Consider the following 16,348-nt stretch of genomic DNA (forward strand, 5'->3'; position numbering starts at 1 on the left):
GAAGGCTTTTGCCCTTCAAAGGCCACTCACTGACTTGTTCTTCTTGGAGGGTCTCTTTGAAGGCACAAGGGCTCTGATTGTGCCACACACAGTCTAATCAGCAAACCTGGCACGTCTCTGTGCAGGAAAGGAAATAAAAACCACCTTGATCACTACTTGCCTTTTACCTTAACCAAGGCTGCCTTGATCTCACAAAACCCAGGGTGCTTGGAGTACAGAGGCACAAGTTCAAAGAGACAGCAAGAAGTTAATCTGAAAGCAAAAGGTGCTCTTCAGGCAGGTGGGAAGAAGTAATTAGAAAGCACAGCTATTCCAAAGCTTCAATAAATGACATCAAGGCAGCCATTATACACTCACTAAAGCACGAGGGTCCTTCACTCTTGTCAATCAAGGAAAAAGAAATGCACAAGACATTTGGGCCAGACTGCAAAGGCAGGAGCTCTAGGGCTCCTCATCACCCTGCACTGCTCAAAGCAGAGACTCTGCAGGAAACAAGCAGTGTCAGAAGGCCCACACCTTCAAAACACTTTTTTTTTGCTTAGTTGTGTTTCTCCTATCCACTCTACCATCAATATTTACTCTGCTTCATGAGTTCTGTGGTGCTCCATGAGGTTTAGCTTTCCATGGGCAATGTCCCATTTGGTATTACCCGTCAAGATTTACTGTTTTTTTTTACTTCAAGATTTTAATTATTATTTAATTCACCTTCAGAAACTTTAGCCTGTCCCACTCTGAAGCCTGGTGGCAAATGAAAGGGCACTTTTACTTCTGAGACTCCCAGCCCCAGGAAAATGTAGCCCTGGATTCAGGACCCTGGTCCTTCAAAACTGCAATTGCAGAGGGAGAATCCTTCCTTCCTAGTTCTTCCATCTCTAGCTCCTTGTCTGTAAAACTCAGCTTTTGTCTGTGTAGGCTGTGAGCTCTTGGGGGCTGTCCAAGGACACTGCAGGCGAGCAGCCCCTCTGTCAGACAACAGAGGATGACCTGCATGAGCTGAGCACAGCAAGGTTGGCAGAGAGAGATTGCATCTTTTATCAGAAAAATTGATTCACAAAAGCCAAGAGGAGCAGTTTTCTCTCTGTGAGCAACATCAATACACACATATGGATCCACAGTTAGTGTTTTTCCAAAGCATTTCACCACCCCGTTCCAACATCCCTTTCTATCCCTGACTGACATTCAGACAACTGCTTCCCAACTCAAGCTTTTCACACCCCACAGCTAGGTCGGAATCACACATGGCAGGGATGCAGACCCAAACCCTCTGTTCTACACCAGATGTGTGCCAGCTGCAGCAGAGCAGCACGAGCTGCAATCCTCTGCTCAGCTGCCCTGGCTGAAGGAGCAGGTGGAGGTCATGGTACCCGGGAAAGGAAGTGGTGCCACTGGGCAGCACATCCCTTCTGCAGACCAGCAGCTCCTCCCTCCTTCTCCCCCAAGCCCAGGAGGCACCAGCAACATGATACAGCATGATGCTGCTTCTGATCCTTGAGGGCTCAGGGAATTGCCTGGACACTGAGTCCTGCTGGACTTGGAAAGGTGCCCATGTGAGGCTGTGATTCCAGCCTCTGCTGTCAGCTCTGCTCACAGGCAGATTCCTCTGAGCCACCCAAGCCACGGTGGAGCTGGGGCTGCCAGCAGCAGTAGGAGCCCTTTCCCATGCTGTAAGCACTGATCCCTCCTAAAACCTGAAGCGATCACATTAATCAGTTTGCTTCAAAGTAGGCCATGTGAAATGTGTTTGAGCCTGGCTGATAAAATGGGGAGAGGAAGAAGTGCAAGGAGATTAGAAAGGAATCGTGCTTAATTTGGGAACATCTCTGAAGATTTATTCCAAAGCATGAAAGCCATGGAGAATGCTCCCGCCCAGAGATTAAAGATGCTGTGACTCACATCTCTGAGGCCTGACAATAGCTTATTCAGGGGAGCTGCCTGTAGCCACGAGACAGAGGATACTGTTTTCCCAAGGCATTTCAATTTTCAAAAGGAAAAAAAAAAAGATTAAACTTCATTAATTTCACCAAATAACATGAGACACCATTGGCCCCATCTCTCCCAAATGGGCTGTAGATCGCCAAGCTTTTGTCAATCTGAGAAAAACCAGAGCCACCAGTTGGAGACAACTTCCACCTTTTGGTATTTCCTATTGCATTTGGTCTCCAAACAAAAGCAGAGAGAAGAAGCCAATGCAAAGCCCTTGCTGCTCACGGGGACAACCATTGCCTGCCTATGTCTCCTTCTTCCACAGAAATTAAATCCAGGGGCCAAAGGTGTTCAGCTGTTTTATCATGTTCTACCTGCTGCACATTCAACTGTGTGAGGATCACACAATTCCTGAGCAGGTGTTCCCATTCTCTGGGGAGGCCCACTGAACACTGACTGAGTGGATGGTGCCCGGACCTCAGCATCTCTTTCCCCACAAGCTCATAATGGTCCCACTGTCCATGTCAACTCCAGGTGAGCCTTCAAAGGAAAGAAGGTGGCACCTGCAAGAGGGTGTGTGTAGGAATTAGTCTTGTGGTTTCTGCTTAGCTTCTCTCGTTAGGTGCAGAAGGGAAGGAGATGGTGAGTTTGGAAGAGGGGAGATGGCAGGCATAGAGAAGAGTGGCAGAGCAGCCACAGCGCTGCATTGCTGGTGCACAAGAGGTTCCCCTGCATAACTGTGCACCAGATCATCTTTGGTACAGCATTACAGATGGTCCTTGCTGAGTAGCTGCCTCTGCTGTTCCTTGTTCTGTTCTCCAACATAGCAGGAGCAGACACAAGCCCAGCCCCATAAGAGGGACTTGGAGAGACTTTGGAGACTTTGTTTTGATCTTCCTGCTGATGGGAAAGGACAGCCAGAGTCTGCTGAACCTAGAAGGCTGTGTGCCAGCTTTAGGCATGCAGGCAATTGTACTCATCTCCCATACATCATCCTGGGAACAGCAGCCTCTCTTGCCAGATCTAATGCCCTTTATGCCATTTCTCTTGTGGAACCAGCTTAAAATTGACTTTGAAACAGAAGCAAGAGGCTGTATCAGGTTTCCCCTTGGAGGTGTGACAGCCTGCCTGCTTTCTGCCAGGTTAGGTTATTTCTGTTCTCTGCCGTATGTGTGTGTGTTCTCCTGGTTCTGGTCAGGATCCCGTCTTCCCCAAGTCAGGCTGGTGGGGAGAGGAGATGACTGATGACATGACATAGCAGAATAACAGCCACCCCCACACTTCACACTGTGTCCATCTCCTGCATTTTGTTTGACAGGAGAAGAGTTCAAGGCAGAGATCTGAGGGACATCCATTCTCTACAGCTTATTTAGATCTTTCCAAATAATGAAATCCGTCTGCCAAGCTCTGGAAGAAAACTGACCTTAAGGGCTAATGCACAAGGTTGCCTCACCAGTGGCAAGAGGATGCCATCAAAAGGCATCCCCAGATTTCTAAGCAGTGAAAGGTCATAGGATTGCGTCATGTCTTTTTCTTGGAAGTTTGTCTCTCTAACTCAAACCTGTAGCACCAAGAACATGTAAAGAGGTGACAGCCATGCCGTCAGGGGCCCCTCTTCTTCTGTAGCTCTGCAGCAGCCTTACAATCTTCTGACTGGAGATGGAATTGCAGAAGAAAACCCAAAATCAGAAAGAGTATGCAATGGCTTTTTTTTTTCCACACAACTCTCCGTTTAAATATTAACAAAGCAGTCAAGATTTCCCCCATTCTTAAACAAAAATCTCCTAGCACCATCTGTTCTTGAAGATTCCTGTTAACAGCACAGTGTCACTGAGCAAACACAGCTGCTAGATGTGGGCCGAGGGCAGTCAGAGACACTGCCAGCTGGTGTAGACCTGGTGTGAAGATCCTCTCAACCCCACCCAGAACCCAGGCAGGACTGGGGGAGCCTTCACAAGGTTAGTCCATCTTCCCAAAAGAGTCTGGACACATATTTGTTCAACCTCCCCTTTAAAACCTCCTCAGAATGGCAGAGTTACAGAATGGTTGAGGCTGTCAGGGCCTGAAGGTCAGCTCGTCCGCATGGCTCAAGCAGGGTCATCTAGGGCTCTTTGCCCAGGACCATGTCTAGTCAACTTTTGAATCTCTCCAAGGATGGAGACTCTACTCTAGGCAACCTGTACCAGTGCTGAGCCACCAGAGTGTACTGGTGGTACCTGGGGCAGTTCCTCAGGTGCAGGACTTTTCATTCTTGCTGAATTTCACAAGGTTCTCCAGCATGTCAAGGTCCCTCTGGATGGCAGCAAGACCCTTGGGTGTATCAGCTACTCCTCCTGTCTTGTATGTCAGCAAACTTACTAGGGCTAAGCAGACTGGCACTCTAAACCCACCATCCACACCATTAATGAAGATGTTGAACGGGATTGGGTCCAGTACTGACCCCTGGGACACACTGTTACCTGCTGGATTCCAGCTAGACCTTGTGCTGATGATGGGCACCCCCTGGAATGGCCCTTCAGACAGTTTTCAATGCATTTCACTCTCTGTTCAACACAGAGGTCTTACTTTTGTCTGCAAATCTGTTGTAATGCTTCACTATTTTCTCTCCCGGGACTTTTTTCCTCCCTCAATGCCTTTTGAAGTTGATTTTCAAACAGTGCCTCCTCACACCTGGCTAAGCCTTGGTGCCACATCCAGGTGGGAGAGATGCTGCTCTTCACAATGTGCTCTGTCATTGGGGTGGCCCTGGTTTGTAGCTCAGGCTCATCCAGCAATGTTTCATGTCTGTGCATCTGAGCCTCTTGTTTTCAGATTACTCCAGGGCTGGTTTTATTAGTGGTTGATTGAGTGAATCTCAGCATGGTTCTTGTGGAATACCCACATTTTCCGCTCACCATGGAGCAGATGGAAATGTTCTCAGTGAGACACTCATGCATGTGCATTATCTACAGAGGAAATATCCACATCTCAGGTCTTATTGCTGCTTCCAACAATGCCCCCTGTCAGCTTCTGGGGAAATTGGACTGATATCTATTTGGGCTCTATCAGAATGGAGCACTGGCAGAAAATTCCCCAACTCATGTAAAAATGCCATTGATTCTCCTGGTAGAAAATCTTCAAATGCTGTAAATATCCTATTGAAATTGCTTTTTTTGTCTCTATGTGTTGAAATCTTGACAAAAAGCTTGGGGGGAAAATGTTCCTTATGAATTTTTTGACCACTGTTTCAAAGAGAGTGTGATTATAAACACAATGAGCTTTTTTTTCCACTTGACTAGCTCTTTACACCTGCTGGAGTCTTCCAGGTGAACACGATTAAGGTATGAAAGACTTAAGGAAGCAAAACCACCAACAGATCTGGAAAAGACAGATCATTAAAAAGAAGCACCAGACACTCCCATTAGGGTATTCTGGAACTGACATGAAGCCATTTTTTGTGCTGCCCAGGGGTTATATGGCTAAAAAAAGGACACACAAAGCCAGGCCTATGATTGGAATTGTAATTTTGGCACCCTCATGTTAAGAGGAACAAGGGAGCAAGGAAACAAGTGGAACTGTGCTCTCAGCAGCTGGAGATGGATGCTGTGGTTGATGCACCTGCACAGCACAAACACATTCACATTTATATGTATGGCTGAGTGCATGATGACCCTGTATATTCCTGTTTGTCTGTAGTACTGCAGATCATCTTTCCTCTCCCACCTTCCATTCCTAATTATTGTTGGTTTGGGATTTTTAATATTAAAGAGTCATGCCCATTCTCTGACCATTGTCCTGGATCCAGACTGTCCCTCCACTGACCACAAATATCCTACAGTCAAAACTCCAATGTTCTCAACAGAACATAAGAGGTACAAATATTTCATATTAGTAGAAACTGAGCTTTTCTTGATCCCTCACATGTAGACACAGGTTTCTGTAAATTCTGTTCTGGATCCTGTGAAATGCTGAGTGGCAGAAGCAGTGAGGCACCAGGCTCAGGCCATGCTTGCATCGATTAGCTGAGCCCCAACTGATGTGTGGATGTTTTATGCTTTGTTCACTAATGTACCTTCTTCAGCAGCACTAATAAAATTTCCTTTGAACAAGTGGGAACAGGTGATCACACAATTATGTGTGTCTTGTCTGTCTGGATGATTCAGTCCCATGTTGTTGTCATAGCAGCATGTCCCCATCGCGGGCTTGCACATCGAGATAGGTCTGGTTTGCAATTTCCAAATAATAAACAAAGCCTGGTGCCCTGCTTTGATGGAAGAGAATTTGTTGTTGTTGGGACTGTGACTGTGGGAGGAAAAGTGGAGCTGATTGTCAACACCCTTAGGACAGCCCTGTACAGAGTTCCAAAGATACAAACTCAGCCCCAACTGGGACACAGCACCAGGCTGTGGGAAAGACTTAAATGAGTGCCACACACACATCCTGAGAGCCAGCAGGTCCTTGGGGTCACAGAGACAGTACCTCTGCTGGGCAAATCTCTTTTTACTGCTTTTGAAGGAGCAGCTCTCCTTGAAGCTGATCCCTGCAAGTTCATAGCAACAAACACAGAGGCAGATTTTCAGTCAGAGTGCACCCTTGACTAATTCCACTTGTCTCAGAGAGGGTCTGAGCAACTGCAAGTCCATTTGAGGTTGATTTCAACCAGTTGTGGTTTGGGACATATGTTCAAACAGCACAAAAAGCCAACTTGCACACAGATGGGTGAGGGAGAGTGGAGATCCTGAAAGAACCCTGCCTAGGATCAGTCTGAGCACCACTAATTTTCCTTTTTTTTTTTTCCTTTGGCAGACAGAGCACAACATGATTCAAGTGCCTAAGGAAATTTTCAATCATACTGAGAGAGAGAGGAAACTACAAAATGGGATGGAATTGCTCTGCGATGCTGTGACCCGTGTGCACCCACAGCTCTGCCTCAAATTGGAAGAAAAGTGCCAATTAATCTGACACTGAGGAAGGCATAGGCAACAAAACCATTTCATGTCTGCTCATTTCCCCCCATGACACGTAGTCCTCTCCACCTTGCTAATTGGAGAAAGCTTGCTAACAGCAATCTTATGTGGGTTTAATTAAATATCTTTTGAATGCCTCTGAGCAGTGGGAAAAGCTGGTGGAGTCATTCCAAGTCTGACACACTTAGGATGGGCTTCAAATCTAGAGCTCGTTGCTTCAATGAAAAAAATGCAGAGGCTGTGGGAGCACTGGAGGATCTCTAATAACTACAGGCTGACAACATCTGGCTGCAAAAGGCAGGATCTTCCACATCCTGCAGTTCTCATAATACTGCAGAGAAGATGCTTGGTCATCCTGCGGCAAAGGAAGGGCACTGAGGGAGGGAGACACCTCTGTAAGGGACATGGGCAGGGTGAGGATGCTGCTGTTGTGTCCTGAGGAGAAGGGCTGCAGGCCCCTAAAGGGGGTGAAGCAGTGAAAGGTGCAGAAGAGAGGAAGATGTGCTCTGGGAAGGGGTTAGCTGGAGAGAGGAGCAGCAAGCACCAGATGTGCTGGGGCACAGCTCTGTCCCAAGTCCACAAGAAACACTTTGGCAGATCTGTTCAGTGGGTGTTGAGTGCTCCAGGAGAAGAGAAGGACTCCTGCCTGGAAATTGGGGCTGACACGTGAGCAGACCATTTGTACCCTGAATAGGAGAAGCCATTTTATGAAGAGGGAATTTGGGCATGTGTGGATAAAGGAGGAGCATGCCATGGGTATCAGGTAGGCTGTGGGCAGGTAGATGCCCTTGTAGAAGAGTCAGACCCCAAGCCAAAGCCTCAGTTATGCCACAACTTTACCCATTTCTTTAAAATAAACTATTCCACTTCCCCATCCTAGGAGGAGGTTGGGAGTGCTGCATACAGGCTGAGTGCTGCAGGAGAGAGCTTGCAAATAATCTGAGACCAACAGAAAAAATTTCAACAAGACCTTGAAAGAGTCTATTTAGCTTATCAGAAAGGAGGTCAAGAGGTGATTTGATTACAGTGCCTAAGTGCCGTCAGCAGAAGAAAACACCAGTTTCTAAAGAGCTTTTTAATCTATCACAGAAAGCCGGAACAAGAGCCAGTGGCTGGGAGATGAAGGCAGACAAATGCAAATAAGACACGGGGAGCATATCTTTAGCAGAGGGGAGATAAAGGGGAAGAGCAAACTCAAGGAGAATGGCCTCAGTATCCCTGGGTCCTTCAAGTGGGAGCTGGATAACATGGTCAAGCCAGAGAGGAGCCTAGTTGGTTCCAAGGTGGCATTTAGAAGCCTGTGGTACGTGAACAAACTGCTCTGGCACTTCTCTGTCTCCTAATTGCAAGAAAATCCAAGTTCCTGGTCTTGTCAAGACTGAAAAATGTTTGAGCACAGGCTTTGGGCAAAACATGGTTTTGTCATCAGGAAGAACTCGGCTCGGTGTTCATGGTTTCAAAGTCAAACTGAATCCTGGGGGCCTGGGCTTCCAAAGGTTTGGTGGGCTGAGCTTGTTCCTTCTGGCACTGGACCAGCCACATGCTGGTGAGAAATTCCAGTCTAGTGGAAGGAAAAGCTGTCATGGGTAGGAATTAAGACATTGCCAATGAAAAGCATACACCAAAAAAAGATTACCAGAAGTCCATATGATCCTGCACCTGTATCTGGCAGTGGTAGGGAATTCTAGCTGGGAGTCATTTAAAATAAAAAAACTCTCTAGTTTGGAGTGATTTTTCCTTGGAACTCCTTCTTTCTTTCAAGCAGTTTATGACTGATGGACTCCTGAAATGGACGTTGACACAGGGCTATTAACAGGCCCTGGTAGTTCTCCCATGAAAACTTCAGCCTGGTTTTGGATCTATTACATTTTTGCCTGGAGCAATAACATTCGTCGCTAAATAATGTGGGGAAACTTTTTTTTTTTTAATTCGTCTCAAATCCTCTGATTCTCACTGGTACCCTTTATTTTTTGATGTGAGAAGCATGATTTATTTACTAATTGCCATTTCTTTGTGCTATTCAAGTTTGTTGAGGTTTCTCTCCCACCATTTTGTATATACAAATATTATGCAAGAAAATGCTATTATTTGTGATTTGCCTTATCTTGGATTGGCCAGGAAAATTCTTATTTTTTAATTTTAATTTGACCTATTTCTAGCTCAAACATCTTTGTGCATCTCTGGAGAACAGACATTAAGCTCAAGCAGAAGAATTTTTAAGCACTAATTTCTGTGTTTCTCATCTGAATCCCTCCTGTTTGGTGATAAGAAAAGGTTTCTAAGTCTGGATTCTCCTGGGATGTCTGGGCAGCCCCCTCTTCAGTGTTGCTTTGTTTTCTCCTTTTTTTCTCTGAACAGCTATGTTCAATAAAAGAAAACTATTAACAAATAAATATATCAAGCAAGTCCTTTCTGGCCCAGGGGCTGTTTGCTGGTGAAACCACTATTTAAATATTTGCCACTTGAATGTGAAGGAATTTCCTGGGTTCTGCTGTCTGGTAAATAAGGCAGATTATTCAACATAGAGTTAAAGTTCGGCTGAAGTGTAGGAGGTAATTTCCTGTCAGTAATGGGTGCTTACCAGTGAGTAAGTGAATCCTACTGTGACTGGACCCATCTTCTTTCTCCTTAATTCCATGAGCTGTTGTAGTGAGGGTCCATCTACAGATGGAAAAAATGGGCCAAAGATGGGTCACCCTCCCAAATGTTTGCCAAACCCTGCTGAAGGCAGCTATTTTGTCTGAAACAAGCAAACAAAAGAACCCAACCAACCAGCCAACCAAAAAAACAAAAACAATAAACAAAAATCCAATCCAAAAAAGCACTCTGATTCATTCCACATTCTTTCTTTACATGGCTATAGAAATAAAAAAAATCCAGTTTCATACATCAGCTTTAAAAAAAATTATTCATCTTTCAACTTAATTAATTTAATTTGTAAATTAAAAGTTCAAATAAAGTTTAACTATCAAAAAATAAAAAAAAATATATCAGAGTATCTAAAAGAAATCTATTATTTGACCCATGCTGAGGGTTAAGTAGTTTGGTAGTGTAACAAAAGTCAATGTTCAGCTTTCCAATCCAGCCCATGCTTGGAAAGTTTTTCTGAGCTCTTGAAAGGTATTTTAGTTGTGACAGCTGTTTCCTCTGTTTGTTTGGGTGGGAAACCTGACTGAATAGTCCTGCCTATTTGAGTCATTAGGTATATATGGGAATTCTCTTCACTGTTTGCTACAAAACAGCATGTGCCCAGTTTCCATCTGAAAATTGGACCAACAATTCCCAACTGGACAAGCTATGAGGTAATCTTGATATGGAAGTGTTTGCAGAGTAAATACACAAACCACACATTGTTAGCTCTGCTTTAATAAAGGCCAGAGCCTTAAAATCTGAAATTTGATAATTACAATAAGGGCTAGAGAGTCTGCACAGAACTTAACTTTGATTTTCTGAATCTGTTCCTTGTTTTGAATAGATCACCCTTCCTGCACATGGGAAAAAACTTGCCCAAAACACCCTTTAACAGCATGAACTTTTTTCTCAAGCACCTACTTAGGGATGAGGGAGCCACTATTAAATGTGGCTTTTCCAGTTGTTTTTAATCACTCTTATTGCTTGGAAGCCACGTGAGGATATAAACATGTGACAGCAGCCATCAGGAGACTATTCTGATCCAGCCAGACTGTCCCTGTTGTCACTCACAGCTGTGCCACCCTTCCCAGGAGTGTGGCAGGGATGGTGTGAGGTGCTGAGCACACGCTGGAGCCATTCCTGTTGGGCTGTTTGCTCAGCACCATCAGTGCTGCTTTTCTGGAAAGCAGGAGTGACAAATCCAGCCCTCATACACATTCCCAGCATCCCAGCCCCATGGGAGACCATCCCTGTGGGCATTGGCAAGATGATTGAACAAACAACATTTTGCATTAAAGCCCCCAAGGTACAGGCTTGTCCTTCTCCAAAATGACCAGTCTTGAGCTGACCCTCTTTCCTCATCCCAGGCAGTGAAATTCAAAGGTTCAAAAAGCATATGCATGGCTTCAAAACTTAATAACCCACTTTGCTCATTTTTTTTCTTCTCTGAGTTTTTTCGGACCATCTGACTACCTTTCTCAATTTGGGATCTCATCACTGCAAAGCTCTCAAGTAAAAAGGCAAGGTGGGATCCTCATCTCACTCTGTGGTTACTCAAGGCTTTACCCCAAGCACTGATTTTTAGGAGGCTCATGCTACAGCTCTCAAGGAAGACAATGCCAGCAGCCACAAATTGACAGCATCCAAATGCCATTCATCGAGCCAGCATGATTTGCTTTCAGCTGCTTTTAATCTTTCCCAGTCTCTCTGAGGGAACAGCTTGGATCCTCTGAATTGGAGAGTTCAGACTCCCTCAGCAGACCCCAGACATGGGCAGTTAACAGCAACAAGCTTTTCAGCAGCCACAAAATAAAGGGCTGGACTTTTTTTCTTTCTAATGGGTGTTATTAGTGTTCTGGGAAGAGCCTGGACTCATGCTCATTAAGTCAGCAGTTTCCAAAGTATTTCTAGAGAGGAAAAGAGCATAACTGGTTGAAATTCTTATTGTTGTAGCAAATGATCAATGCACTTACTCACAGTGCCTCAGTGGCTGTGATTAATTCATAGCCAGAAATAACAGTGGAGGACCTGCTGCGATGCCATTACCTTATCTCTGCCTCACCGGTTGATTCTCAGGTACAGCTGAAAACAACCCTTAATTACTTGGTTAAAAACCCATCGGCGCTGGAGAAAAAATGAACTGTTGCAGCCACCTCTGCCATCACCCTCCAGAGCTCCCAGAGATAACTGAATGGAAGGAAAAGCACTTCAAAGCTCTCCAAGAGCCAGCCCTGAGAGGAAATACCTGGGTGTGCCCAGTGGAACAGGCAGTGACCAGGGAATGCAGCTGCAGGGATGAGCTGCCCTGGGAGCACACCTCCCACTGCTGGAGGGCTGCCTTATTCTTGTGGTGCTTTCAGAGCACACTCACCATCCCATCCAGGTGCCTCTCACCAGTTTTGCAGTCATTAGTGCTGTTGCCTTTTCTTAGAGAGAAATTGATGCCTTCAGACCTAAAACCCAGACAGCAAAGCTCAAAAGTGGCCAGCCAGCACCCCTCTTGTACCAGCTAGGGACAGCTTTGTCCAGTCAAGGCTTGAATATCTCTAAGGACTGAGACTCACCACCTTCCTGAACCCCTGTCCCAAGTGTCTGACTATCCTGAGGGTGAATTTCTCTCCTGATGTCTAACTGGAATTTCACTGGCCAGAAATTGCATCCATAGTTCTCTTGCTTTCACTTGGGATCTCTAAGAAGAATCTCACTCCACCTTCTCACCCAAATCAGTGGCCCTGTTCTCAAAATTCATTTTCATCCTCTTTCCCTTGCTGCCTTGCTGGATATGCCAGCAGCAGAAGAGCCATGTCATATGGAGATGTGCCTGCTCTGTGCTTCTTCGGGTGGATTAGGGCATCCTCTTAGAGTCCAGGCTTCCAGGGCTGAGGAAATACAGAGCAGAGACTCAGATGTCCTTGACAGGGGCAAGCAGATGGGCTTGTCCCTGCTGCAGTGGGATGGATGAGCTGCTCTCTTTAAGGACAGGCAAATAAAAATGCAGGAGAAAATCCTCCACTTTACATGGTGATGCTTTTAATTGCCTTGGCTAAATGGGAAATTAAACGCTGGAAACTTCAAGTCCTGTTTGATGTTTAGCATCTCTGCTCCAAGAGCACGGGTTCTCCGGGCACAGCTTTGGTACGCCCAGGGAGCGTGAAATCACTCCCAAATTGCTCGACTTGTCAGGTAATTGGCCTCCATTGCCTGAAACATTCCGGCTGCAGGCTCTGGGGGCAGGCACCACCTCCCAGGTGGAACAAACTCAGAGATCCCTCCGAGCCTGCGTACGTGCCTTGGAGAGCTCTCTGTCTGACTGCTGCAGGGAGCATCTCCTGCCTCTCTGGAGGAGCTCGGTGCATGGCAAGGTTGGGGAAATCAGCCCCAAGGGACAGAGCAAGAGTCTTCCTATCATCAGCCCTGTGCTATGCATTTTCCATTTTCTCCCTGTTTTGCTCAATCAAGGCATATTTGCTTTCATAATTGGATCATTGAGAAAGAGAAATGATGACAGGTTAAAGCATGTTTCTGCTCCAAGGCTAAAGAGTCTTGCCTCCTTTGTCCTTTGCACAGACACCTCACACCATCCTTGCTGCCTCTCCCAGTCCTGCCATGCCTTTGGAGTTGAGGACTTTGGGTGTGAGGAGGAAACCCAGTCTTCAAGATTCTCATTCATGGATTTGAACAGTGGCTCAGAGACATTCCCTGCTCTCTTTTGTCCTTTCCTAATAACTCCTTGCAGCAACAGGAGAGGTCACACAAGTGCTTTGCAAACCTGTTAACCTCTCCAGGACCATGGAGCAGGGCTGAAATCCAGTTCCAAGCTCATGACCGAGCTTCAGAAGAAACCCCACCCTTTCAGGATCTTCCCCCCACAGCTCCTGTAATCTCCAGAAGCCCAGACACCCCCACAGTGAATGTGCAGCAACTCCCAACTTTCCACACTTCTAAAAGCAATAAAAAGCTAACTTTCATTAGCAATGTTCCTGGGCATGATCTGCTGCCAGACTGCAAGAAATCTTGGCAAGCTCATGGGATGTCAGGGCTTGGGAACCAGCACAACAGTTCCTTTCCATACACATCAAATCCTATGGTCTGGTGCTGCTGGGCTCTCCTGTTCACTGCCCAAATATTCACTTAGATGTTAGGACCAGAGAATCAGAAGACAACCTGCAAGATTCATGTGAAACTGTGAGTCTTTTGGCAGAGAAAGGGGCTGGAGGCTTGACAGGAGTTATCCTCCTCCAACTGAAGGAAAATGTGGTATTTGCAATCTTGGGCGTTAGTGAGGTTTTCTTGTTTTGTTTGTTTGTTTTGTTGGGTTTTTTTGGGGGGGTTGTTGGGTTTTTTCTTGTTTTTTTTTTGTTTGCTTGTTCCTTTGCTTTGTGGTTTTGGTTGGTTTTTTTAGGGTTTTTTCATTTGTTTGTTTTTGGGAGGGTTTTGGGGTTTTTTTCCCATATTTTGGGTTTTTGTTGGTGGTGGTGGCAGTTTTCTGGGGTCGTTTTGGTTTTTTTGTTCTTGGTCCTTTTTTTTGCCCACTCCAGACACAAAAGGCCAACCCAGTGTAAACAGCTGAAGCTATGTTAAAACCTGTTTATAGCTGCTGAAAAATTTCATGATTTTTTTTTATTGCTTTTAATGGTTGATTATTGGTCATTTGGGGAACAGGGGAAGGATCTTTGTATCACCACTCTGAAGAAAGTAAGAGGGGAAAACATCCTTCGAGATCACCTGACCAAAACCAAGTCCCAAAACTTTTACAGAAGGCATTTCCACCTCTTCCCCCAGGAGACAAGAGGCATCAATATCACAATGCTGGTGGGGAAATAAGGTTAACAGGGAAAAATAAAACTCTGCTGCCAAGGGAAGTGGACAGCCATTGGCAGCACCAGGGAGGTACCAGAAGCAGAGATGCTTCTCCAGACACCACTCACTTGATGTGTAAATTGCTATTGGTGGCCAGCAGGAGAGACTGGAGAGTTTGCCCAGTTTTTCTCCTCCTCCACAGGGATAGACCCAGCTGATTTCAGCACTTATAAAGATCTCCTCATTATCTCCTGGGAAGATCACACAACTGCAGAGTGTCTCTGATGGGAGTGATGATAAACACCAGCATGAGCTCACCTCCTCCATTCACTCACTCGTTTATTTGGGAGGTTTCTTAATATGCCAAGAGGCAGTGAGACCACTGCTAATCAACCTAGGACACATTCTCAGAAGGATCTTGGCCAGGAAAGAGGAGCTGTCATCACCACCACATCCTTTCAGGCAGACACTAGAGATCAACAGCTGTGATATTGCTCTGAAACTCCCAAGAGCAGCTCCTGGTATCTGCGTCTCCTCCCAGCAGTCCTGGTCCTTGCCTGGCCTCCTGTACCCAAACAGTCTCAGTCCCTTCCTGTCAGCAACCTCAAGAACTGGCAAGTCCTGGAAGGGCTCTGGTGTCACCAGTGCTCTCCACCCACCCTGCTCTCTCTTCCCAACCTGAATCCTTTCAAGAACAGGTGGGCGGATCTTCTCAAAGCCCCCAGGATTTACACAGCTGATCCATCACACATTTCCAAAAGCCCACAGAGCTTTTCTTCTCCCTGCTTTCTTCATCCTCTTCCTTTTATTTTTTATATTCTCAGGTGAACACAGAATATTTCAAAGAGATTTCTGCCAGCATTGAAGCTTTGAAGCCAGCTGGTGGCAGAACCTCAGGTGACATAGAGAAGGAGCAGGGCCCAGCTGGGTGTCTTCCCAGGAGAACTGAATCAAAGCCAGAAGAAATGACAGCACAAGCTGATCCGACTCAGTCTGGGCTTTTTCCCTCCTTCCATTACTGAGCCCAGCCCAATAGCCCTTCCAGGTTTAAAATTAGCAAAACCTTTGCTAAGCTTCAGATTAAGTTCCTGGGTCACCAGCAGAGATAGCCTGTAGCAAAGCCCTGGATTTTATCTTTAATTATCAGCAGGAATATTATATTCTTGCAGAAACTGAGCTGAGAAGAAGCCAGCATCTGTGATCCCTGCTGCAGAGCTGAGCATCTGCTCGAGGGAGGGCTGGTAATCAGGAGGAGAGGGGTCAACAGAAGATGATCTTCTAAGTCTTCCTCTATAGACTGAATCTCTAATATGTTTACTTAGCCAGATGCAAATCTTTTTCGCAAACTCATGGCACTGCTGAGTACAAGCATGCACAGAAAATTAACAAAGTTGGAGCATCAATTTTTCATCTCTTGCCAGTATAAGACTTCTGGTGACTGCATGGGAGGAAGGAAAACTCTTTCCAGTGTCTGGGGAAACAGAGCTGAGTTTCCAACACTGTTTTCCAACCAAGAAATCCTGTCCAGCACCTCACAGCTTCCCTGTCTGTCCTGGCTGCTCTCCTTCCCTGGCTCCCTAAGACTTTAGTCTTGCCCTTGTCCACACCCAGCAGCAGAGTTTGGCCGTGGCCAGTGACCTAAGGCAGGAGAGCCTCAAAACACAGGAATGGCATGAAGTGCAAAACCATTGCAGGGCCAGTAGCTGGGCCTCAATGATCCTTGTGAGTCCCTTTCAACTCAGGATATTCAGGTTATGTGATCTCCAAGTGTGCTCAGAAGCAGACGAAAGAGCTACAGCAGCCTGGGGTATAGACCCCTGACCTGGGCATGCCTGCTAGAGACAGTCCTGCTTCCTCCTGCCTGCTGGGTGGAGGTTATTTTCCTTGATGGGAACTAGAGAAGCATCCTAGTGACCACTCTGCTGGAGTAGAAACCTCTCATGGCCACCCTATTTCTTGTTGGGGCAAGGACAAAATGTCACTTGGATAGTGAGGACACTGACTGCATTTGTCTGTTCTCATATGTCTGATCTATGCTGGAGGAGCAG

This window comes from Serinus canaria, chromosome 8, assembly GCF_022539315.1.
Source record: "Serinus canaria isolate serCan28SL12 chromosome 8, serCan2020, whole genome shotgun sequence".
Taxonomy (NCBI): Eukaryota; Metazoa; Chordata; class Aves; order Passeriformes; family Fringillidae; genus Serinus; species Serinus canaria.